This window comes from Podarcis bocagei (genome assembly GCF_964188305.1).
Source record: "Podarcis bocagei genome assembly, chromosome: W".
NCBI lineage: Eukaryota > Metazoa > Chordata > Lepidosauria > Squamata > Lacertidae > Podarcis > Podarcis bocagei.
In genome coordinates, this window is record NC_138131.1 from 89,585,661 (window position 1) to 89,610,248 (window position 24,588).

The window sequence follows — 24,588 nt, forward strand, 5'->3', positions numbered from 1 at the left end:
AGTAAGAGCTGTTCGACAGTGGAATTTGCTGCCAAGGAGTGTGATGGAGTCTCCTACTTTGGAGGTCTTTAAGCAGAGGCTTGACAACAATATGTCAGGAGTGCTCTGATGGTGTTTCCTGCTTGGCAGGGGGTTGGACTTGATGGCCCTTGTGGTCTCTTCCAACTCTATGATTCTATGATTCTATGATTCTATGATTCTATGATTCTACAGAAAAAGATGATAAAGCCCTGATTGGGTTTATTTGAAATTGGTGCTTTTGCGGTTAGAATGCACATTCACTCAAAAATCACAGAGTGACATGATTGTTATCAGCCGAGATCAAACATAGTTGTTTCGGTTCTATGTCAATAGAAGGAGGACGAATAAACTTGGATTGTTCTTTCGTGGTCATAAACCCTAACCCTAACCCTAACCCTAACCCTAACCCTAACCCTAACCCTAACCCTAACCCTAACCCTAACCCTAACCCTAACCCTAACCCTAACCTAACCCTAACCCTAACCCTAACCCTAACCCTAACCCTAACCCTAACCCTAACCCAAACCCAAACCCTAACCCTAACCCTAACCCTAACCCTAACCCTAACCTTAACCCTAACCCTAACCTTAACCCCAACCCTCAGCCTAACCCTAACCCTTACCCTAACCCTAACCCTAACCCTAACCCTAACCCTAACCCTAACCCTAACCCTAATCCTAATCCTAAACCTAACCCTAACCCTCACACTAACCCTAACCCTAACCCTAGCAAAGAGAAATGTAATAAGCCTAAACAAAGCCAAACAGGTTGTTTTCGGTTCCAGCTACATAGAAAGAAGCATCTTGGATTTCGTTTATTTCAAGTCTTGTTCTTTGGTGTTAATGCAAATTGACCCAGACATCGCAGTGTGTAATGAGACTAAAATAATGCTTCCATATGCGTAGAAAGAAGACGAATAAGCTTTGCTTGGTCTTATTTCAATTCGCATGGTGTTTTGTGGGTGTGCACGGGAATCACCACCGACCTAAGCAAAAGGGTGTTTTGGGTGCCATCTACATAAAAAAAAGATGATAAAGCTCTGATTGGGTTTATTTCAAATTGATGTTTTGTGGGTTAGAATGCACATTCACCCAAAAATCGCAGAGTGACATTGTCGTTATCAGCCCAAATAAAGGATAGGTGTTTTGGTTCCATCTCAATAGAAAGAGGACAAATAAGCTTGGATTGTTCTTTCGGTGGTCATTCACCCTAACCCTCACCCTCACCCTCACCCTAACCCTCACTCTCACTCTCACTCTCACTCTCACTCTCACTCTCACTCTCACCCTAACCCTAACCCTAACCCCAACCCCAACCCCAACACCAACACCAACCCCAACCCCAACCCCAACCCCAACCCCAACCCCAACCCCAACCCTAACCCTAACCCTAACCCCAACCCCAACCCCAACCCCAACCCCAACCCCAACCCCAACCCCAACCCCAACCCCAACCCTAACCCTAACCCTAACCCTCACTCTCACCCTAACCCTAACCCTAACCCTAACCCTAACTCTAACCCCAACCCCAACCCCAACCCCAACCCCAACCCCAACCCCAACCCCAACCCTAACCCTAACCCTAACCCTAACCCTAACCCCAACCCTAACCCTAACCCTAAACCTAACCCAAGCCCTAGCAAAGCGAAGTGTAATAAGCCTAAACAAAGCCAAACAGGTTGTTTTGTGTTCCAGCTACATAGAAAGAAGAATATTGGATTTCACTTATTTCAAGTCGTTTTCTTTGGTGTTAATGCACATTGACCCAGAAATCGCAAAGTGTGTGTGATGAAACCAAAATAACACAACACCGTTGTCAGGGGTTTAGGAGCAGAGGCACGGGCAAGGGAGGAAACAGAGAGCGAAGGGGAGGAGGCAGAAGAAAAGATGAGTGATGACGACGACCCGAGATCTCCTAGTCTTTCCAGTGAATCAGAGGATTCACAGAAAGGAGCACCAGTGGCCAGGGCAAGGGGGGCACCCCAGGAAGATAGAGCCAGAAGGGACTCAGGGGGGAGCAGCTGGAAATCGGGACCAGCGTCACCGCCAGGAAGCAGGGAAGAGGAAGGGAGCCAGGGGGGAAGCGCTGGCAGCTCACCACAGGAGGGAGGGCATGAGTCAGGAGTGGCCACACCTCCATCGGGGAGCGAAGAAACGGTTAAGAGGAAGGTGGAAGGTTGGGCGCGCGCGCCAAGTTCAAATGCAGAGGAAGGCGGCGCAGTAAGCAGCCCCGAGAGGGAACCAGGTCCTAAAGCCCGGCGCAAGGAGGCAGGAGGGTCCGGGTCAGCGTCAGAAGAATCCCGGAAGGAGGAGGCCGCGGGGGGTAGAGGGACCCAGAGGAGGACAGTCAGGCGGAAAAGGTGGAGCAAGGCTAGGATATTAAGTTGGTGCTCACGGGGCGGAGACTCAGACGGAGCTTCGCCGATCTAGCTACTAGACGTAGAGTTTGCGCGCAGCAGCGTGAGAATGGAAACTGTAATTCAATAAAGACTTTTACTTAATGATCGCTGGCTAGCGTGATCCTCTGTGAGCTAGGATTTTCAAGCAGCTCTGACAGTAAGCTCCGTCTCCTCATTGTGGGCATCTACAGCCTCGAGGAGGGGAGAGAAACAGGTGCCTACTAGCGAGCTCACGAACGGCAGACGACATGACGGCTGAGCAGCAGATAGAGGACCTCAGAAAAGCAGTGGCACAACTGAACGCCGAGGTTCTCGCATCCAGGAAGAGAGAGGAGGAGGCAGCTGCCGCCTGCAGGGATCTCCAGGTCAGGTTAGACGTGCTGACAAAGCAGACACCCCGGCAGGAGGGAATTGGGTTGGCGAGACGGGCAGGCGGGCTAGTCTCTCACTTCGATGGGAACCTGCAACAGTATCCCAACTTTAGAGCCGACGTACTGTGCGCACTGCAACTGCTGCATAAAGACTTTAGAGATGAACAAGAGAGAGTGGGGTTCATCATGTCCCATCTGCATGGGGATGCGAAAGCATGGCTACGCAATTTATGGAGAGATAAGGATCCGGCGCTCCAGAATGCGGATGCCTTTATTAAAGCGATGGATGGGTGCTTTTTATCAAGTATTGACGTGGATCTTGCACGGAAGGAGGTGCATGGGCTGAGACAAGGGAGGGCCAGCGTCAGGCAGTATCATGCCCGCTTTTTCGCCTTGGTCAGTGCCCTGGAATGGGACAGAGATTCGACCCCTGTAAGAGACCTCTTTTGGGAGGGGCTGCACAACTCGATTAAAGATGAGATCGCGAGGGGGGAGAGACCCCGAACCACCCAGGAGGTCGTTCAGAGGGCACTGGCAGTGGGGGTGAGGCTGGAAGGACGTCCGTGGAGCAGGGACGAAGGGCGTGGAGGGCGCGAACCAGCCGGGGGCCCCTCCTTCCTTCCCAGAGAAGCAGCGCGGGCGCAATCCACGCCTCCGCCAGGAGGAGGAGCCGAACCTATGGAGGTTGGAGGTGCAAGGGCTCAGTCAGCAACCAGAGCCCTAGCACCGGCAGCAGTGAAAGCGAAGCCTCCTAGAGGGAACAGGAAGTGTTACGTCTGTGAGGAACCAGGGCATATGGCAAAAGAGTGTCCCCAGAGGCCCCACAAGCTCACTGCAGCCTCAGCAATGGTGACTGCAGCAACGCAGCAAGGAGGACCACAGCAGGGAAACGACGCAGTCTGGCTGGAGGAAGAGGCACTGGGGCCCAGCCAGACGTGTTAGTGACGCAGTCCCCAGAAATTTTGCAGCCCGTGAACCCCCTCCCGCCCAAACCAGTAGTGCGGCTCACAGCATCTCTCCAGCTGCCCAATGGAATCACCATAGACGTGCCAATCACCATCGACTCAGGCAGCAATGCAGACTTTATAGGGCAGGACTTTGTCGACAGGCACGCTGTGCAGTTGCTGCCAGCCACACTGCCCCTGCAGGTTGTCACGGTGGATGGCAGGGAGCTGCTCGGGGGGCAAGTGGTGAAGCAGACGCCACCAATGGTGATGCGACTTGGGAATCACAGAGAAATCATCAGCTTCAACGTCACTCAACTATCTGACACGCCCGTTGTATTGGGCATGAGTTGGCTGGACAAGCACAGCCCAACGATGGCTTGGTACCAGAGGCAGCTGACCTTCGGCTCTTCCTTTTGTGCTGAACACTGCATCGTGCCCAGGCAGGAAGGAGAGGAAGAGGAGTCACAGCTGCTGCTAGGCACGCTGCAAGCGATTCCCCACAAGTACGCTGAATTTTTGGAAGTTTTCTGCGAGAAGGAGGCAGACAGGCTACCCCCTCACAGACCATATGACTGCAAAATTGACCTGCTGCCGGGGGCGGCGCTGCCTAAAGGGAAACTGTATTCCATGTCAGAGGACGAACTGCAAGAACTCAAGGAGTTCATTGATCATAATTTGCAGCGCGGCTTCATCCGGGAGTCCAAGGCAGTGGGGGGCAGTCCCGTATTCTTTGTTAAGAAGCGGGACACGCCCCAAAAGAGACTCGTAGTGGATTACAGGATTTTGAACAGTGTGACTAGGCCATCGGACTTCCCCATGCCCCGAATTGACGACCTCCTCGCGAAGGTACGGAAGGGCAGAGTGTTCACCAAGTTGGACCTGCGGGGGGCGTACAACCTCATTCGCGTGCGGGAGGGTGATGAGTGGAAGACAGCCATGTTCACGCCACTGGGGACCTACGAATATAGAGTTATGCCTTTTGGATTGCAAAATGGCTCCCACGTTTTTCAAGCATTTATGCATCACGTGTTGGCGGGACTTCTCTACAAGACGTGCGTCTGTTTCTTAGATGACATCCTGATCTTTTCGGAGTCGCAGCAGGAGCATGACAAGCACGTCAAGGAAGTGCTGAGCAGGCTAAAGCAACATAGGCTCTACGCCAAGCTGGAGAAGTGCCAATTTGATGTGACGGAGGTGGATTTTCTGGGCTACAAGCTGTCTGACAAGGGGCTCGCCATGGACAGCGCCAAGGTTCGAGCGGTGCTGGATTGGAAGAGCCCGCGCAACCGGAAGGAGGTCCAACGGTTTGTCGGCTTTGCGAACTTCTATCGCAAGTTTATCAAGGGCTTCGCGATGCAGACGGCGGCCATCACTGACACGCTTAGCTCCAAGAAAAAGAAGTTCATTTGGACAGAGCAGGCGGAGCAGTCCTTTCAGGCACTCAAGCGTCTCTTCGCGTCGGAAGAGCAGCTGCTTCATGTCAACCCCAGCAAGCCGATGAGGGTGGAGACAGACGCTTCGGACAGAGCCGTGGGGGCGGTCCTGCTGCAGAAAGACCCGCAGGGGGTGTGGCGACCGGGAGCGTTTTACTCCAGGAAGCTCAGCAAGTCCGAGCAGAACTACACCATCTGGGACAGGGAGTTGCTGGCCATTCACGCAGCGTTCAAGGCGTGGAGGCACTTTCTGATCGGCGCCAAGCACACGGTGCAGGTTTGCACGGACCACAAGAATCTAGAGCACTGGCGCACGGCACAGTTCCTGAATCAGAGGCAGATACGTTGGGCTGAGTTCTTTGCGAACTTCGACTTCCGAATAGAGTATGTCCCGGGGGACACCAACATCATGGCGGATGCTCTCTCCCGTAAGCCACAGTATCTGGAGGAGGCAACGCCAGCGGCCGCCATGCACATCTTCGCACCGACAGTGTGGGCGTGCGCTGCGGCGACAGTTGACCTGGAGGCGGTGCGACGAGCGTTGCAGGATGACTCCTTCGCGCAAGCAAAAATGGCAGAGGTGCACAGGGGCACGGCGGCGACCGACGAGTTCCAACTGCGAGATGGATTGCTCCTCCATAAAGGGGCGTTCTACGTGCCGGGAAACGAACTTCGCGCCAAGGTACTGCAGCAGCTGCACGACGCGCCCACGGCCGGGCACTTTGGCAAGGAGAAGACGGTGGAATTAGTCGCCAGAGACTTCTGGTGGCCCGGAATGAGAGGGGAAGTCGCGGACTACGTGGCGAGGTGTGACATCTTAAAGGTGTGACATCTTAAAGGATTAAGATTGGTATGATATTGGGAATACATAAGAGAGAGAAAAGCAGGAACAAGAAACAAAAAATTTCTCCTGACAAGCCAAAACATGGGAAGTCTCTTTATATCATTCAGAATGTTTAACTGCTTTTATTATTTGTACAGTGGTACCTTGGTTTAAGACCAGACTAGTTTACGACCATTTTGGATTACGACCAACTCAAACCCAGAAGTGCGTGCCTCGGTTTGCGACCTTTTTTGGATATTATGAACCGAGTGAAACGGGACAAACCCCAGAAACCTGAAAAGTGGCAAACATTACTTTGATACCCAGACAAGATAAGGACATAGCAAATCCTAGAAATGTCCGACCGATTTCATTATTAAACTGCGACTATCAACTGCTTGCAGCAATATAAGCAAACAGACCTTAAAAAGTTATGAATGATTGAATGCATCCCCGGCTGGCAGTTAAAAGATAATGTTAGAAATCATAATATATCCAGCTGGCTCAGTGGAAGGAAGCAGTATTTTCCGGTTCCTGCCCTCAAGACTTTAGCCGTGACATTTTGTCCCACTGCCAGAAAAGCACCTCTAGCTCCCTCGTTTCTGTGGCAACGCTTTTTGGGATGTGGTTCTTTGCAGGCCCATTTGTATTTCAATAAAGGCCTATCTTTCCACTTGGAGACTTCCTCCTTTTTGGGGGGGTTTCTGTGGGTAACCTCCAGTCTAGGAAACTCTTTTTGAATTTATCCTACATATATGAGACTGAAACACTATAAATATTGGTAGAAACAACTCTACTGTGAAGTTCAGTTTACAGATGGGGGGGGGGGATATTCCAAAGCAGAGCCCATCTTTTTCACGGGATCCAACTGTTACAGAAATTATGGGGGGGGGCACATCTTTAAAGTTGTTAAATGTTACAAATATTATGCATAAAGGTATACTTTCGACTTAACAGCTCAGGGATGTTACCTAGCTTAAAAATCATATAAAATCAACTCCTTTGCCATTTTCCTTCATTCCACTGCCAATTTGCTTCACTGGCCAAGGACTTGGAAAGCACTCGGTCCCCACCATAATCCCTCAAGCGGGAGGTCACATATGCAAAGGAAGGTACTCATAGGTGTCAATCGCTGGGCAAAGGCACTCCTCCGGACTTGCCCAGGTGGCAGACTATGCAGACCCAAGTTCTATTGTCCCTTTGTAGCAGGTGCTTAGAATGTACTTCCCAACACATATCCTGTATCCGCCTGTTGCCCCAACACATTCCTCCTAGTTGATCATGTATAACCCTCCCCTTTTCTGATGTAGGAATGATGTAGCGATGATGCTTAATGAACTGTATGCTGGGATAAGATGGAACCTTTGAAAAGTCCTTGTCACCCCATCCTTGGGATTCAAAATTCCTCTTTGACCCTGTTGCGCAATAAACTTTGGTCTACAGCAATTTGCTCCAGTTGGTGGCTGGACTCCTTCCTTTATTCTGGCTCTGCCCAACCAGCTGGGGGACTGAGCAGCCTTGCACATAGATTTTCCCATAACACTTCTTAAACTTGGGACTGTCTGCATGTGACCCCATCTCTACAGCTCCCATAAACACCACAGAGAAGGTGGCCGGAGCCTGAAAGGCGAAAGCCTAGGCCTCGAATGCAGGTCTCAGGGATGCTTCCCCAGTTTCCCCCGTGGAGACCTGGGACCCCTTCTCCTTCGGAAGGGACCTCCGAGGAGGAAGCCAGGGCAGATATAAAGTTCCTTTCCCCACTTGCCAGGAGCCTGAGCTCCATTTGGGGTCCCTCCTTCCGCACCCCAAGGTTCCTCCAAGGCCTTGGGGAAGGAAACTGAGGCAGACTCTGCTTGTTCCCCAGGGCCCTGGGCAATTTCCCTAGAGTCCCCCCCCCCACTGCCTCCTGAGACCCGCAGGGATCCGGAGTGGGAGCGACTTCTCCTGTTCCGCCTGAGGGGGAGGAACAGAGGTCTTGGCCCATTTGGGGGGGCAAGCGAGGGCCATCCAGAAAGGGCTCCTGGGACCCCGAGGGGCCAGAAGGGGAGTCTCCAGCCTGGCCTTTCCCCTGTTCCTGCAGGTGGAGCCCTTCTCCTAGCGCTGACTCTTGGGGTGACAAAGGTGTCTTTGGCTGGGGAGGATAAACTAAGCGTCCCAGAATCCTTTTCGTGAGGCGGAGGAGAGGATGGGCTCCAAAAGGATGCCTTCTTTGGGGGGGGGAGGGTTAGTCAGCCAAAATCAATAGATGGGGGGCGGTTCAAAGAGGGCTTGGAGCCCCTCTCAACCTGGCAGAGAAAAACACCCCCCCACTCCCTCCCTCCCCCCCCCGGCTGCTGCTCTCCTCTCTTCCCGGCTCAATCCACCCACTTCCGGGTTCTCTCTTGCCCTCACCCAATCGCCATGCACAGAGCACCCTGCTCCCCTCCAATTCCTGACCGGTCTGGAAGTGAAGCTGCGGAGGAGGCCCAGGAGGCGGTCCCAGGAGCTCCCCCTTCCACAACAACCCTGCCAGGCTGGCCTCTGGCATGTCGCCCCCTTTCCAGCAGGCGAAGCTGCAGGGACCACTCACTTCCTGGCCCTCCAAAAATGGAGGAGGCCTTGGACCCTGGATGAGCCTGAGAGGAGCCTTGAGGGGGGCAGAGAGGGGCTCTTGCCCCTTCCCAGACTTCTCCTCCAACCATTTATTGCTACTGTTTATCAAACTTGGCCACCCTCACCAAACAGACCCACAGCATGCAGTTCTTTTCAAGGCGTGTTTATTCTCCAGGTTGGCTCTGCCCCACGGGGCTTACAGTTGTAGCAGGAACCCCCCCACCCCAATCATTCTGTTTGCACAAACTTCACACACACTCACACTCACACACTACATACGCCACATTTCTGTTATAAATTCATAGAAAATCAACCATACATCGGATTTGCACTGTTCCATTTTTTACTCCATGTGACAAAGACTATCAAAGGATCAAAGGGGGGTGCTTGGTTTCTGGTCAGCCATAATCTCTTCAGCATACCAGCACATCCACAGGAGCCCTGCCCAGTTGCTATGTCAACCCTGATAATCCCAGACAGAAGACAATCAAAATCACAAAGAACAGTGGATTCACCACGGGCTGAAACAAAGGACAATGATCAGATCTTCCCTCTGGGGGCAGGAAACTGCAAACTCCCCATTGTCACCTGGAAAAGTACTCATGGGGAGGGGGAAAGGAGGAACCAGCCAGGTGACAGGACACTCAGGTTACCACCACAACTCCTCCCTCAACCCCTCCTTTCTGTAATGAATGCATGATGTCAACCCTTTCTGTAACGTATGCATGATGTCAACCCCTCCTTTCTGTAATGTATGCATGATGTTTCTGGGGGTGGGCTTGACCTAGAGGAGGGGAATTTCAAAAGTTTTTATAAGGTCTTGCAGCCCATTGTTCTGGGTCTTTCCTCTCTCCTGCAAGTGAGGGGAACACCCTGATGCATCAGTTCAATAAAGGCCAAGCCTACAGGCTGCTGTTTTGCTCCAAGTTATCCTGGTTGGTGTCTTTGTTTTGTCCAAGGGAGCCCTCAGATTTTTCCGTTAACAGTTGGCGACCGCGACTCAGGGACACTTGGTTCTCCTGTAAAGGTGAGAGGGGAGATAGAAGGGATCGGGCGCCACTGGGCAACCTTAGCCCAGGGATCCTTCTTCCTCTCCCTGCCTCCTCTTTGCGGGCGGTAATCAATCGTCACCAAAAGCTCAACCAGGGGAGCAAAGGCAAGGTCAAGCCGGCTAAAAAGAAAAGGATCCTGAGATTTGCGGGGGACATCTTCGAACGTGAGTATGGTTTGAAGTCAAATACATTGGGAGGGGGGTGGAAAAGTAACGTCCCCACGACAGCCAGACTTTCCTTCTTTCATTTCTGACGGTATCCTTCGGAGTCGGCCGGGTACGTTCTCTCTCTCTCTCTCTCCTTTTTTCCCCCGATTCTCCCCCTCGGAGGGTGGCCAGGGAAATCGCGGAACTTTTCTGTCTGACGTTATCTCTCGGGGTCGTCTAGGAACGTCAAATCCTTTCCCTTTCTCTTCCCCAATTCCTTACGCGGAATGTGACCGGGGAAATTGTGGTACTATTACTGTTTTCCGATGTTCCCCCTCGGGGTCGTCCAGGAACGTCTTAATCTCTCTCTCCTTTTCTCCCCCGTTTTCCGTCTTGGAATTGAGTCCGGGAAAGCGTGGCTCCTTTACTGTTTCTCTGACGTCTTCCCTCGGAGGCGTCCCTACAATTTGTTTTCTCGACCCCCGATCTGGCACTGCACTGCACAGGCGTCCAGTAGGGAGCCCGAACTTAGTCCAAAAGGCTAGGCAGGAGGCTGTTGTGGAGGGTAGAAGGTAGAAGTTTTCGGGCCAGGTGTCCCGAGGTAGAAGTTTTCGGGCCAGGTGTCCCGTGGTAGAAGTTTTCGGGCCAGGTGTCCCGAGGTAGAAGTTTTCGGGCCAGGTGTCCCGAGGTAGAAGTTTTCGGGCCAGGTGTCCCGAGGTAGAAGTTTTCGGGCCAGGTGTCCCGTGGTAGAAGTTTTCGGGCCAGGTGTCCCGAGGTAGAAGTTTTCAGGCCAGGTGTCCCGTGGATGAAGTTTAAGTTCATGTATAAGATTTATTGAAATGAGTTTGTAGCTTGAAGATAAGTAGGAATTGTGTTAGTCAATGGTACTTTGAGTACTGAAAGGATCTTCTATCTGTCCCCCCTTTCTTTCCCATTGCCTTTCCTCCCTTGTGTGTGTGTTTCCACTCTTTCTGTCTTTAGCGTACTTCGTTAACGAAAAAAGCCCAATAATAACATATGAGAGAATGGGAGCTCGCTAAACACCCTAGCTGGACTCCTCCTGGCAACAAAGCTTCCATGAAGCCTTTTTGCCCCAGAGAGGACTCTAATATGCCCCTCCAGCTTGTCATTTCCAATTAGAGAAAAATAGAAATAAAATAAAGGGGCAAAAATGGTTAAGTTTGTGTTGTTAAACTGTAGCCTAGAGCTGGAACATGAAACTGTAAACTTAATGGTGCTCAGAAGGCAGTAGATATAATAACAGCCCAGCATTAGAGATCTTAGTTTCTCTTAAAAAAAAAAAAGAAGAATAAAATTAAAAAAAATGAATAAGAGATGTACTCAAAGATTTAGAAATATTTCAAGGGTTTGTATTTACATTGGCCTTGGCATCCACAGACTGTTCTTAAATGCACATAGTTTTAAATTGCAAGCTTGCTTCAAAATTTTAAATCTAAGAAAGCCATGTTGCGCCTTATCAATCTTAAAACAAAACAAAATGGAGAATGGAGTGTGCAAATGTTTGTTATTTGAGAGAGGCTCTAAAAGAGAGTTTCCCTCCCAAGTGGTGAAATCCTGTATACGTGCTACTTGTGTTCTGAAAGGGGGATTACCCCACCTCTTTCTTCTAGTTTTAAGTGAGGAGGGTGATTCTAAGTCTAATGGCAAATGATGTTTGTTGTAACTTTTGAGTTTGTGAGAAGGTGAAGTTAACCTAATGTTTCTGCTGCAAAAGCCTAGTTGAGCACAACTGCTCTCTCAAACTAAAATGCAGTGTATGTATTTCATTAAGCGTATGCCTATAAAAGTATGGTGTTCATTCTAAGAAAAAAAATATTTGAGTCCAGTTTTAACTTTGATTTGGTTGGACAGAAGAGTTATTGTAAGGCTCCTGATATCAGTCTCTATAAGGCTTCATGGCCTCTTTTGTTAGAAAATGCCCCCCTCCCCCTTGTTTCACCCTGCCTATTTCAGTTGGTTTCTCCCTTCTTACTTCTGTGCTAGGTAAATTTACTCCCGAGTAAGCTTCCTTTAAAGGAAACTGCAAAGGGGGGAGGGGGCAACACTTGTGTATTCCCTTTAAAAAAAATCAAATCTAGGGCTGCTTTAACTGTGCTTTATAAGAGATCCTCTCCCTATCTTACGAAAACTGTTCACTTCTTCCTTAAATATCATTTCAAACTCACTCAAACTATCTCAAGATCTGCAAAAAGGGTTCTGTGTAAAGTTATGTACTTTTATTTTCCTCTTCCTTAGTACATGATATGAGCATAGATGTTTCCTTTCCCAGCTGGAAATCTGTACTTAAATGGTGTATGCCTCTTTGGTAGTACAAATCTTGCTGCGAAATCTTGCTGTGAACCCTATATTTTGGAGGGTTGGACTAGATGACCCCAGGGTCCCTTTCAACTCTCCCAATTTGTGGCTGTGTGGAAGACCATGTGTCTGCAAGCATTGGAGGGTAATTCTTAAATTCTGGTGTGGTAATGGAGTTGAAATTCAGCCTAGCTTTGCTTTTTAGTTTTAAAAGGTGCGAGATGAAGCCATGATGTTTTGAAGCACAACTGGTAACATCAAGCATTTGGGTGATTACAGTGTTTATCATTTTGTCTACTATTAAAAAATCAGACCTCAAAGTCAGCTCAATACATAGACGCCTTGACCATCCATCCTGTAAATAAAGGGCAGTAGAATTTGTCTGCAAATGGTAAGGCTGAAATGGCTGAGAATGTTAAAAAAAAAAAAAAATCCTATGAATTCTAACTCTGGCCATTTTTACTCATAAATAAGAGAGCGGTTGATTGTTCCGCGAATGGCCAGAAGGATATTAGCCCTTTCCTGTACATAAAGGAAGCAGTCTCTTGCTTGGGCTGAAATTGCTAGTTTTGGTGAATACTTAAATTGCTGAGTTCCTCTTTTTCGTTTAAAATCAAACCCTGTTTTCAAAATCTACTCCTTGCCCTTCCCTTCCCTTATTCAAATGGTAATTTAGCCAAAGGATGCAACATTTTCAATAGTATAAAAGGTTTGCTGAGACATGAACTCTGCACATGCACAGAGGCTAGATCAGCTAAAGAAGAGAGGGAGAGGAAGGGGGGAACTGTAAGGGGGGAGAGGAGGTTTCTTCCAAATGTAAAAGAAAACTCGGAACCATTGAGGAACCATTGAGGGAAATCACCCTTAATCTGTCTTTGCTCCAGGGGCTATTTAAGACAAAAGGCTAAAAAAACAAACAAAAAAAAACAAAAAAAACTAGCCCATCAAAAAGTCAAGAGCTTTCCAGGTTCCAAATCTTAACATGCCAAATTCTTTTCACAGGTAAATATCAAAGCATTCCCCCCCTCAATGGGAATTTTAGGAACAGCATTTCCTGACAGACTTCTCACATGAAATAATTTTCCCTTTTAACAGGATATGTGAACCCCGATAACAAAGTGTTTGTCCCTTTTTCCTCCCACAGCAACTTTCTTTCTGTTCTGTGAAACAAGTCTGAATCCCTGCTACAGTTTGACTTCCATCTCTTTGTGGCTTTGACACTTTTTTTTAAAGTTACAAATAATCTGTTTTCATTTATTTAATCTGTCTCTCCATGATGTCTATGAAGTTAATCGAAGCACAACCAAACATTGTTTGTGGAATGGTATTTGTTTACCTTTTTGCCTGAGCATTTCTTATTAATTCTGTCATCTTGGCTAGTGCAAGGTACTTGCACAACTTTAAATTGCCATTCATTTTTTTTCCTTGGTATTAAGTCATTTTCCAGTATTGTCCTATAGCCGATGTTGTCACTTCAAGAAACACTCTTTTATTTTCATTGTTACTTCAGATTTCTTAAAATTGTGTGTCTTAGCATTTATTTATTTTTCGTTCCTCATAAGTCATTGTGTGTGTTTCATTATTATTTTAACCTTGTATTTTTTACAGTTCTCTTTCTCTCCAAAGTGAAGGAAAGCAAACGAACTTGGCAGATAATAACAGTAGTTATAGGAAAATGTGATAATAATATTGGAATGAATGAAACGCTTAATGTGCTAAGATTTTTTATTATTTGCAGCTTCCCATGAAAAATGGAGGACATCCTTCTTGTCTAACTGTGTTTTTAAGTCGCCCCAAAACCCTGCCCCTTACAGGATATCACTTCTACAGATGTGCAATGATGAAAAGCAGCAACAACCCAACCCCTTCGCCATCACAAGACCTGCAACGCCAGAGTTTTCAAAGTGCCCACAGCTATCTCTTTCAAAGGATATAGACTGATGGGGAGTGGGCCTGACAAAGGGGGGTGGAGTTGACTTGCAAGGACATCTTTTCACTTGAACCTCAAGCCTCTGTGCTCCAGGATTCAAAAGATACATGCGTAAAAGATCACAATTGTGTCAAGATATGCAACTGATATTTAATTAGTTTGTTTTGTATTAAGTGTTATTATGTAGGAATGTTGAAATGTGTCTGACAGTGTGTTACTTCCACAAGGGGGGTATTTTTGTGTGTAATTTTTATGTTTAATGTCTTATTGCTTGCACACCAATTCTCATGCATTTTATACTTTCTGATAGCTCACACTATTGTGTAGTCCAATGTTTAGATAACCACATTTCATTGTCCCACCTGGCACTCTGCCAACTTTCCCTATCCATTTTAAAATGTGCAAAAACTTGCTTTACCAAGGAGAAGCTTATAAGATACATGAAGATGCACATGCTTTGGTTTAGCAGGAATGATCCCTTATAGAGTTAAATTGACTTATTTGGACAAAGTGCCCTTTTAAGAACGGTTTTCCTTTACAGACTGGTTTGAAAGGTTGAGAACCATGGGCACATAAATTCAAATTGGACTCAGTTTGAATTGGGCAAGTGTATCCAGGCTGCAATTAGCTTTTTGGTCCTTAAAGTGCAAGTGATCTGCGAGACCAGAGCCTGTAATAATAATAAGAAATCCCATGGATTTTGGCCAAGGCGAAGACATTTCTCTCAGGACGTGTCCGAAACCTGTGCCAGCTGTGGTGGGTGCCAGGCTACATGATGAATATGAAAGCCCTAAGTGGATTCACCAGGGATTGCCACTACTGCGACACCATGCCGATGTGAGACCACAGAAGAGCTACCTTGACACCTGAGAACACACAAATGGCGGGGGGGAAGCAAACTGCACTTTTCAGTCATTAGTGGACCTTCCTGCCTAAATGTAAAGCATAGATCACTATTGAGAAAATATTTCTTCCAAGGTGCTAGAATACCACAAGTAACTGAGCAGTGCACTGTTACACCATTATATTTCCATGCAAATATCCTTAAAGTAGCATGATATCCAAGTCCCTTTCAGGTTCACATGGACACACACATCTGGGACGGAGAATACCAGGTTATTATTTACCACCTTAAATTGTGCGGAGAAAAGGATTGCAAAGTAGCCACCTTTGCAATCTTATCTCCGAAGGGGGGAACTGTAGCAGGAACCCCCCCACCCCAATCATTCTGTTTGCACAAACTTCACACACACTCACACTCACACACTACATACGCCACATTTCTGTTATAAATTCATAGAAAATCAACCATACATCGGATTTGCACTGTTCCATTTTTTACTCCATGTGACAAAGACTATCAAAGGATCAAAGGGGGGTGCTTGGTTTCTGGTCAGCCATAATCTCTTCAGCATACCAGCACATCCACAGGAGCCCTGCCCAGTTGCTATGTCAACCCTGATAATCCCAGACAGAAGACAATCAAAATCACAAAGAACAGTGGATTCACCACGGGCTGAAACAAAGGACAATGATCAGATCTTCCCTCTGGGGGCAGGAAACTGCAAACTCCCCATTGTCACCTGGAAAGTACTCATGGGGAGGGGGAAAGGAGGAACCAGCCAGGTGACAGGACACTCAGGTTACCACCACAACTCCTCCCTCAACCCCTCCTTTCTGTAATGAATGCATGATGTCAACCCTTTCTGTAACGTATGCATGATGTCAACCCCTCCTTTCTGTAATGTATGCATGATGTTTCTGGGGGTGGGCTTGACCTAGAGGAGGGGAATTTCAAAAGTTTTTATAAGGTCTTGCGGCCCATTGTTCTGGGTCTTTCCTCTCTCCTGCAAGTGAGGGGAACACCCTGATGCATCAGTTCAATAAAGGCCAAGCCTACAGGCTGCTGTTTTGCTCCAAGTTATCCTGGTTGGTGTCTTTGTTTTGTCCAAGGGAGCCCTCAGATTTTTCCGTTAACACAGTCTACAGCAGAATCTACACAGAATGGGGAGGGGGGCGAGTTCTGGGCTCTGGGGGAGGGAAGGGGGGCAGGTCCTAGTCCGTATCGAGAGAGAGGGCCGAGGGGAACGAAAGCTGCTCTGCCTGGCCGTCTCTGCAGGGATGTTGCGGGGAAACGGGCTCCTTTTGCACCCAGGTCTCTAGAGGGGATAAACCTGGGTCTGGACTGTACCACTTCAGGTCCCCCAGAGGGGGAGGTAAAGGGACACCCAATGACCCACATTCTGTAAGTGGAGGATCCCTGATTGATTTATTTGGGGGGGGGGAGGGATATGCCAATCTTGCTCAAGTCAGCCTCCCCTCCTCCAAAAAGGTTCTCTCCCACAATCCCAAAGACAACACAGGCCCCCCTCAAGAGTCTCCCAGAGCATGTGCAGAGTTCAGAGATGCTTTTGTTGCGATTCCTGTCTTGCGGAAGGTTGGACTACATGACCCTCAGGGCCCCCTCCCAATTCTACACTTAAATAATTTCACAGCACGGAAGTGAGGAGGGGCAGGGACTGTCAGAAAGGGGGGCTTTTGCTATGCAGAGATCTGGCCCCCCCCTTAAAATCAGAGCTGTGAATCTGCAGGATGCGAAGCCAAGCAGACCCCTGACCCCAAAAAGGCAGGGGAAGGGGGCTTCCCACAAGGGACCAGTGGGGCAAGACTGGGCAGCCAAAGAGGAGGGACCCAGGAGTCCGGGGGCCTACGATCCACTTTGCTCTTTCAACGGGATCCGGAGACAGGCAACAAACCAAGCCGGGAGCAGGGTTGCCCAGAGTCCGTTACTGCAGAAAGAAGAGAAATCCGTGAGATACTGACCCGATTCAGAGAGGAAACATTAGCTGGCTGGGGGTTGCAATTGCAGGAATTGCTCCACAACAACCCTGTGAAGCAGGCAGACTGGATCCTGCCCCCCGGGACCCCTGAGAGCTTTATCATGGCCAGGGACTGGGGATTCGAACCCAGATCTCTCTGCCAGGGCCTAGTCTGGCCCTCTCACCACTGCACCGCACTGCCTCTCAGTGGGTGGCACAGAGATGTTTTTTTTAAAAGAATATAAAAATGAAGAATCGAGAGAACTTGGCAGTCTTGGGCGTATCTTGGACACTGACCTCGGATTTGGGCTTCTCCGATTTGGGTTTTTCTTCAGAAGCTGAAAAGGAGGATAATGAAGCAGGGAAAGGTTAATGACCAGAAAACCCAGGGAAATGGACAGGAATACTTGAAAGCATGCAGAAAGCTAAAAAGGAAATCAACATTTCTGAGCCGCTGGGCAGGGATGTTTTTAGCAGGCGACCAAAGAGAGTCTGGCCAAGGCGCCTGGTTGGTATCAAGAGGCAGGGAGTTCCAAAGAGCCTTGGAGCCGGGAGGGACCCCGAGGGTCATCTAGTCCAACCCCCCGCAAGGCAGGAATCTTGAACCCACAACGCTGATATCAAGAGTCTCAGGCTCTCCCGGCTGAGCTTCTTGTACTGGCAAATGTGGGAAAGGGGAGTCAATTGGCCAGTGCCAGTTCCGCCATTCAAAGGGGTCAGGTGGTGGAGGAGAGATTTCTCAACTGCTTTTACTGTCAATATTTGCATGGTCTTAATAGATTCTGAATAGTCTCCCCCAGGAAAATATTTCTATTTTTCATTATAATAATTAGACTTGAGGGAGGCTGGGTTATTTGTTTTGGTTCTCATTTTTATCATGTACGTTGTGTTTTCATCGTGCATTTTTATGCCACAAACTGCCCGGAGATCCAGAAAAGGAGGATGCTGTGTACATTTATAGAATCCTAGAATTGTAGAATCAGAAGGGACCCCAGGAATCTCAGCTAAAGTATCCCCTAAAATATTGACCAAATGGTAAAATAGGACCATATTGATAACAAAAATAACAGTACAGAAGGGGTGGGTGGGAACAACCTTACCCCATCGGAAGAAGGACCGCAAGACCCCCAGGAGCACAATGGCGACCAGGAACAAGCCGATGGCGTCCTCCAGGGAGGGGCCCAGGGACCCTGGGTGGGGGGAGAAGGGGCAGAGGCAGAAGGGGGGCGTCAGAGAGGGAGAAGGGGGGCGATGTCAGACCCCCACCCTGCCTTGGCCACCCAGTGCAGGTCCCAAAGCTGCACCTTCGCCCCACCCCCCATATCCTCCACCCCATGCCCGACTTGATCAGTGCCAATTCACAGAATCCTAGTTGGGAGGGCACCCCAGCGGTCATCCAGCCCAACCCCCTTCAAGGGAGGAATCCCAGCTAAATCACCCAGGACAGGCGACCTCCCAACCTCCGCCAGTCAGGAATCGCACCCGCAGCCAATCTTCTGGGCCTTGCTACCCAGCCCCCAGGGGACCCCGGCACAGACCCCCAAGTGCAGACCCCCACCTGCCACATGGAGCACGACCGCCTTCTTGACCCCCGCCTCGCCCAGCCCTGCATGGCCTACATGGCAGACGTAGGAGACCCCGTGGTCCTCGGTCGGGACGGGCAGCAGGCGGGCGAAGCTGGTGAAGCTGAAGGTGCCGTCAGGAGCCTGGCGGTGCCCCGAGTCCCCGATGTCCAGGAAGGCGTCCTGGGGGGCGCCGGACCCCCTCCGCTTCCAGCTGACCGAGGCACCCAGAGGGAAGAAGCCGGAGACCTCGCAGGCCAGCTGGGGCCGGGCACTGGGGGGCACGGAGAGCGTCGTGGGGCGCAGCGTCACCTGGGGGGGCTCTGCAGGGCGAGAGGGAGTGAGCAGAGCGCCCCCTGCTGACAACCAGGAGCACTGCAGGCTCCCAGCTGCCGGGAGGGGAGAGGGGGGCTCTTGGATTCGAATCCTGAGGAAGACAGGGTCCCCGTTGGCTTGACCAAGTGGCCAGGCGCTTCTTCAGGAGCCTCCCAACCCAGGGGCAGTCTCTCTGGATCGCTTGGTTCTTAGAAGCGTAGAATCAGACAGGTGGAAGGGATCCCCAAGGGTCATCTAGCCCAACCCCTGCCAGGCAGGGATCTCAGGGCAATTGGGCCACTGCGAGGTTGAAGCACTCTCCCTATGTTCTTTTGGCGCCTCCAGGCCCAGGAGCAGTCTATCTGGATCCCTAGGGCCTGGCCGGCATTTGGCCACTGTGAGAATGCAAGATGCTGGCTCCATGGGGGTCCCTTTGGGCAGTGGACCCCCTTTCCCCTTCCTTCCCTCCGCCCTCCCTGCAAGGGAGACCCCCCCGGTCGCTCACTCACCCACCACCTTGAACTCGAGCGCCTGCTGGGCGTGCAGGTGGGGCAGGTAGACGGTGCAGATGTAGGTGCCCTCGTGGCGGACGGCCACGCTCCACAGGCGCAGGGAGGAACCGCCGCCCTCGGCGTCCAGCAGCAGCTCATCCCCCTCCTCGGCCACCGACACCCCCCGCGTGGCTCCGTCGAAGGCCAGCACCACCTTCCCGGCCCCCCGGAACTGATGGCGCCACTCCACCGAGAAGGCCGAGGCCGGCGCTGAGAAGCCGCAGTGCAGGACTGCCGGGCGCCCGAGGCGGGACTCCAGGCGCGGCGTCCGCGTGAAGACCGACAGCACCGCTGCGCAAGGAGGGAGGAGGGCGAGGTGAGCGGGAGAGATCCCCAGCGGTCATCTAGACCCACCCCCGTGCAAGGGAGGAATCCCAGAAGGGAAAAACAACAAACCCAGGGCTGTGTTTAGCAGATGCGGCGCCAGGCTGCAAATGTCCGCCCGATAGTGTTGGGGTGGCCGTAGCTGCGCACTGCCAGCCATTGTGGGGGGCGCAACTCTCCCTCATGCCAATGCAGGAGAGCGATCCCCCGAGAGGCCAGCGCCCTATGGGAAAGACCGCTCTGAACAAGCCCACCATCTATTTGATTTATTCATTTAATTTCGTGGTTCTCAAATTTGGGGGGACCCCCATGAACGCTCTCCCTTTCAGCCAGTGCCCTAAAAGAGGCATGGTTTGGAACAACTGTTTGAACGACCCAGTAAGATGAAAGCAAGATTTGAAAGAGCAACAATTACTTGCCAAATGACTCAAAATCCACTTCAAACTACTCCAAGTAGTTCAACCCAGCAGATGCCTTTGATCCAGGGATTTCTGCTTTCCGCTTGCCCCACGGTGCCCCCTATCTCCCGCCCCCCAGGAGGGTGGAACCAATGACATTGGACATTCCTCATTTAAATCATGGCCTTTCTGCCCCGCCTTCTCCTCCCAGGGGCTGAAGGCGGCCTCCCTCCCCTTCCCCTCCCCTTCCCCCGCGCTGACCCTGCCAGGCCGGCCTGCCTGAGAAGCACCGACTGGCCCTCGGTCCCTCTCTCCCAGGCTGCTGGCGCAGGGCTCTGACCGCTAGGCCGCTCGGCTGCTCCCCTTCCGCTCGCCAGGTGGGACCTGCGGTGGTGGTGACGCTGCTGACCCCATCCTGCTGCTTCCAAGGCGGGGCCTCCTCCGTGTGCAGGACGCTGCTGACCCCGAACTCGGCCTCGGGGGCCTGCATGCTGGCGATGAGCCACTTGCCCCTCTCCAGGGCGCGGGGGCAGCCCCCTCCGCCCACCAGCCCCTCCGCCCAGGCGACAAAGTGGGACTCTTGCGGCGCGTAAGCGTTGATCTCGCAGGAGGATTCCGCCTCGCTGGCATCCGGACTCAGCCAGGGCGGGGGGGGTGGCCGAGGCCTGACCGCCCCACAGGGCCCCTGAGGGGTCTGCCGGGGGGACAAAGCGGGGGGAGGTGAACCAGTGTCTGGGGGGGGAATGATGAGCCTTGTCTCTCCACTGCCGGACCCCCCCAACCTACATCGCAGGGGGTTGGAGTGGATGACCTTTGGGGTTCCCAACTCCACCGTTCTGTGTCAGCCAGTTCAGTTCAACTCGCAGAATCACAGAATTGGAAGGGACCCCCGAGGGTCATCTAGTCCAACCCCCTGCGATGCAGGAATCTCAGCGAAAACAAGATGCCCTCTAAGGAGGATTTGTTTTGTCTATTTAATGGGATTTAAACGCCAGTTAATAAACCAAAGCAACCAAGCAGTTTGCTTGGTTCAGATACCTCTGAATCGTGTAAATGCTGAGGTTGGAAAACAATTTGAAGTACATTCAGAATAAGCATAACTAGATGAAATTAATCCACAACAATAGGACTCCTGAGTTCCTGAGATGATTTCTTTTGTCCTTTCACTGTATTTATTTTTCCCAATTGGAACTATGAAATGGTGATTTTCTTGAGTCAAAATGAGAGTAACCCTGAACGTTTCTTAGAAAAAAAGCACTGAACCTATATACCAGAGAAGAATGTACGGAACTGTAGTTGTTTGCATATATAGTGATATACAGTGGTACCCCACAAGACGAATGCCTCGCAAGACGGAAAACCCGCAAGACGAAAGGGTTTTCTGTTTTGGAGGCGCTTCGTAAGACGAATTTCCCTATGGGCTTGCTTCGCAAGACGAAAGCCCATAGGGAAATCTCCGGGGACCTCTTTTAAATGCTGGTGGTGGGGAGCAAAGCCTTTCCCCCCCCTCCGGCCTTCAGAAGAGGTCCAGGAAGGCCGGCAGGGGCTTCCGGTCGGCGCCAGCGTTAATGGCGGTCCTCTTTCCGAGCTCCGGAGGAGGAATGCTCTGCGAGTTTGGGTCTGACCCGCTACGGCAAGCGGGGGACCCCTAAAATCACAGGCGCTGAAGCCTGTGAACAAGGAGACTCGGTGGGCACCAGAAGCGCCCCCCTTACTGCAGAAAGAGCCTTTTTAAAGGCTCCGGAACGGCATCAGGAGAGCGCGGTGCTGAGAGTCACTACCCAGCCCGCAGAGTGAAGCCGCGTCGCCATGAACGGAGAGCGCCGATTTCTTCCTGTAAATTTGGGACTGAAAAGCCTGTGAGTAAGACTGAACGTTATTTTGAAAAATTTTAAAATTGGAAATCTGGCTGAAAATGGGGAAGGTGAAAATTAAGGAAGTCTGCCTTCCCCCGACTGCATGACAGCTAAAGCAACGGAAATTTAAAGCTGCATCCGTATGAAACATCCTTTGACTACTTAAACCTGACATTGGATCTAGATCTCCCCTCTAGCAAGCAGGGCAGAGGGGAGGAAAAAAGGACATTAAGAACTGCATGATTTATTTAAAAGAAAAAAATCTTCTGCTGCCTTAACACCCTGAAACGGACTGCCAAATAAGACATTAGGGCACTGAACTGTCTTTAAACTTCTGGGAAAGTTACATGGTTGAAGTTTCGTTTGATACAAAGTTTTAAGACTTTATTGCTACAGTATATTGGAGTGTGTTGAAAGAGTATCTACTGGAAAAAGTGTCGCAGCATATATTTTCAAGCCTCCTGATATACTTGTTTTTAACTTCTTTGTTTCCTCACTTGGACATTTTGTTTTGCTCCCCCTAGAGGGCTTAAAGTAACGGTTGTAACAGTTTAAGACAGTGGAATTTTCCATCAGCGGACTGTTTTTGTGGGAACGTCCTTGGGACATGAGTGGTCCAGCAGAAGAGATAACCACCAGAGCCAAAGCTAAGCAGCAACAACAGCAACAACAGCAACAAAAGAAAAGAGGCTCAATTACAGGTTTAACTCCTACAGGAACAGCAGGACAAGAAAAAGTGACAGCTGCTTCCATGGAGTCAGTGACACAGGCGTTACTCAAGATAAATCAATCTTTGGAGACTTTGACAAAGCAGAGTACAGAAAATACACAGAAATTAACAGAACTAACAGCAAGATTGGACTTGAACACAAAAAGTGTGACAAGCAATACAGAATCTATAAACAGGTTGATTGAAGAAAATTCTGCAACACGTAAAATCGCAGAGGAAGCCAGAAGTGTTGCCGGAGAGACACAGGAGAAGCTAGAACCGATTGCTAAAAAGGTTTATGAACATGATGCAACTTTGTCTTTGATGGAATTACAGAGAAAGGAAAGAAATTTGAAATTAAGATTAATTCCCGAGAGCGAAGGGGACAGCCTGGTGGAGTTCCTAACACAAAAGTTTGCTGACTTTTGGGAAGATTTGGAGGAGGAAGAATTTAAGATAACAACAGCATTTAGACTGGGCAGGAGACTGAACAAAAAGACTCCGAGGGATTGTCTGATTACCCTTAGATCCAAGGAAGAAAGAGACAAAATATTAAAACTACATTATCAAAAGGCCTTGGAAATTGAAAATTCACCTATACAAATTTTTAAAGACATCCCTAAATATATCTTGGAGGTGAGAACCTTCTACAAGGATCTGGTCTACCTGCTGAAGAAGAACAACATCCTCTTTAGGTGGGAGTTCCCACAAGGATTGTCCTTTAACTACAAGGGAAAGAAGGTGAAAATAAAGACAATTCAAGATAAAGAGAAGTTTTTGGAGAGAAACCAAGAGGATCTACAGAAGGGAACGGTGGATCCAATTGCAGAACAAAGGAGAGCACTAGACATTCTGAACCTACCGTTTGGACTCAACCCACCACCATCAGAGGAAGAGCAACAACTTGGAGCGGTTGGAGGAGTAACAGAAAAATAACAAGATGGCCCTGCAATTCCTTAGTTGGAATTGCAATGGGCTGAACATGCCTTTGAAGAGACGCCAAGTGTTTCATATCTTGAAAAGAGAACAATTGAACTTCATTTGCTTACAAGAAACCCATGTAACCAGGGTACACAGGAAACTATTTATAAATAAAAGACTAGGACAAGAATTTATTTCATCAGACAAAGTCAAGAAAAGAGGAGTTGTGATTTACGTAAAAGAGAAATGGGCTCCAAAAATGATGTTTAAAGATGAACAAGGAAGATACCTGGCAGTTGAAATACAAGCACAAGGAGAAAAATTTTTAATAGTTGGAGTTTATGCACCAAATGAAGGCAAGGCGGAATTCTTTAAGAAGCTCCATGAAACTCTGATGGATTACCGTATTTTTCGCCCCATAAGACGCACCGGCCCATAAGACGCACCTAGATTTTAGGGGGGGAAATGAAGGAAAAAATTTTTATTTCCCCCCCCAGGTGCGCTGCGCTACACCAGGAGCTTGGGGCGTGCGGAGCTCAGCGCGCCCCAAGCTTCTGCGTGCCGGCAAGGTCTCCGCTAGCGTGGGAGAGCCGGCGCCTCTCCCAGGGCTAGCGGACCCCTGCGCTAATCCAGAAGCTTGGGGCGTGCTGAGGTCAGCGCGCCCCAAGCTTCTGCATGCCGGCAAGCAGTCCGCTGCCGCCCCAAGCCTTGCGCACCCGGCGGGACCTCCTGCCGGGTGCGGGAGGCTTGGGGCAGCAGCGGACTGCTTGCCGGCATGCAGAAGCTTGGGGCGCGCTGACCTCAGCACGCCCCAAGCTTCTAGGTGCGCGCAAGCAGTCCGCTGCCGCCCCAAGCCTCCCGCACCCGGCGGGACCTCCTGCCGGGTGCGGGAGGCTTGGGGCGGCAGCGGACTGCTTGCCGGCATGCAGAAGCTTGGGGCGCGCTGACCTCAGCACGCCCCAAGCTTCTAGGTGCGCGCAAGCAGTCCGCTGCCGCCCCAAGCCTTGCGCACCCTGCCTTCAGGGCGCTCGACGCTGCGAGAAGCAGGCTGCTATCCGCAGCCTAGGCAGCCCTGTGGGACCTCCCACAGGGCTGCCTGGGCTG

General features: G+C 50.2%; 1 pseudogene across 1 annotated transcript in view; it reads right to left on the reverse strand.

Moving 5' to 3' along the window:
- Positions 1–16,297: 16,297 nt before the first annotated feature.
- Positions 16,298–24,588, reverse strand: part of LOC308578225 (tapasin-like) — a 29,829-nt pseudogene continuing 21,538 nt past the window's right edge. The window contains exons 2-7 of the transcript in view: positions 20,383–20,780; positions 19,235–19,567; positions 18,407–18,733; positions 17,949–18,038; positions 17,146–17,186; positions 16,298–16,818 (exon numbers count right to left, since the gene is read on the reverse strand). The product of the transcript in view is annotated as a tapasin-like (transcript). The remainder of the gene's footprint in view (positions 16,819–17,145; positions 17,187–17,948; positions 18,039–18,406; positions 18,734–19,234; positions 19,568–20,382; positions 20,781–24,588) is intronic.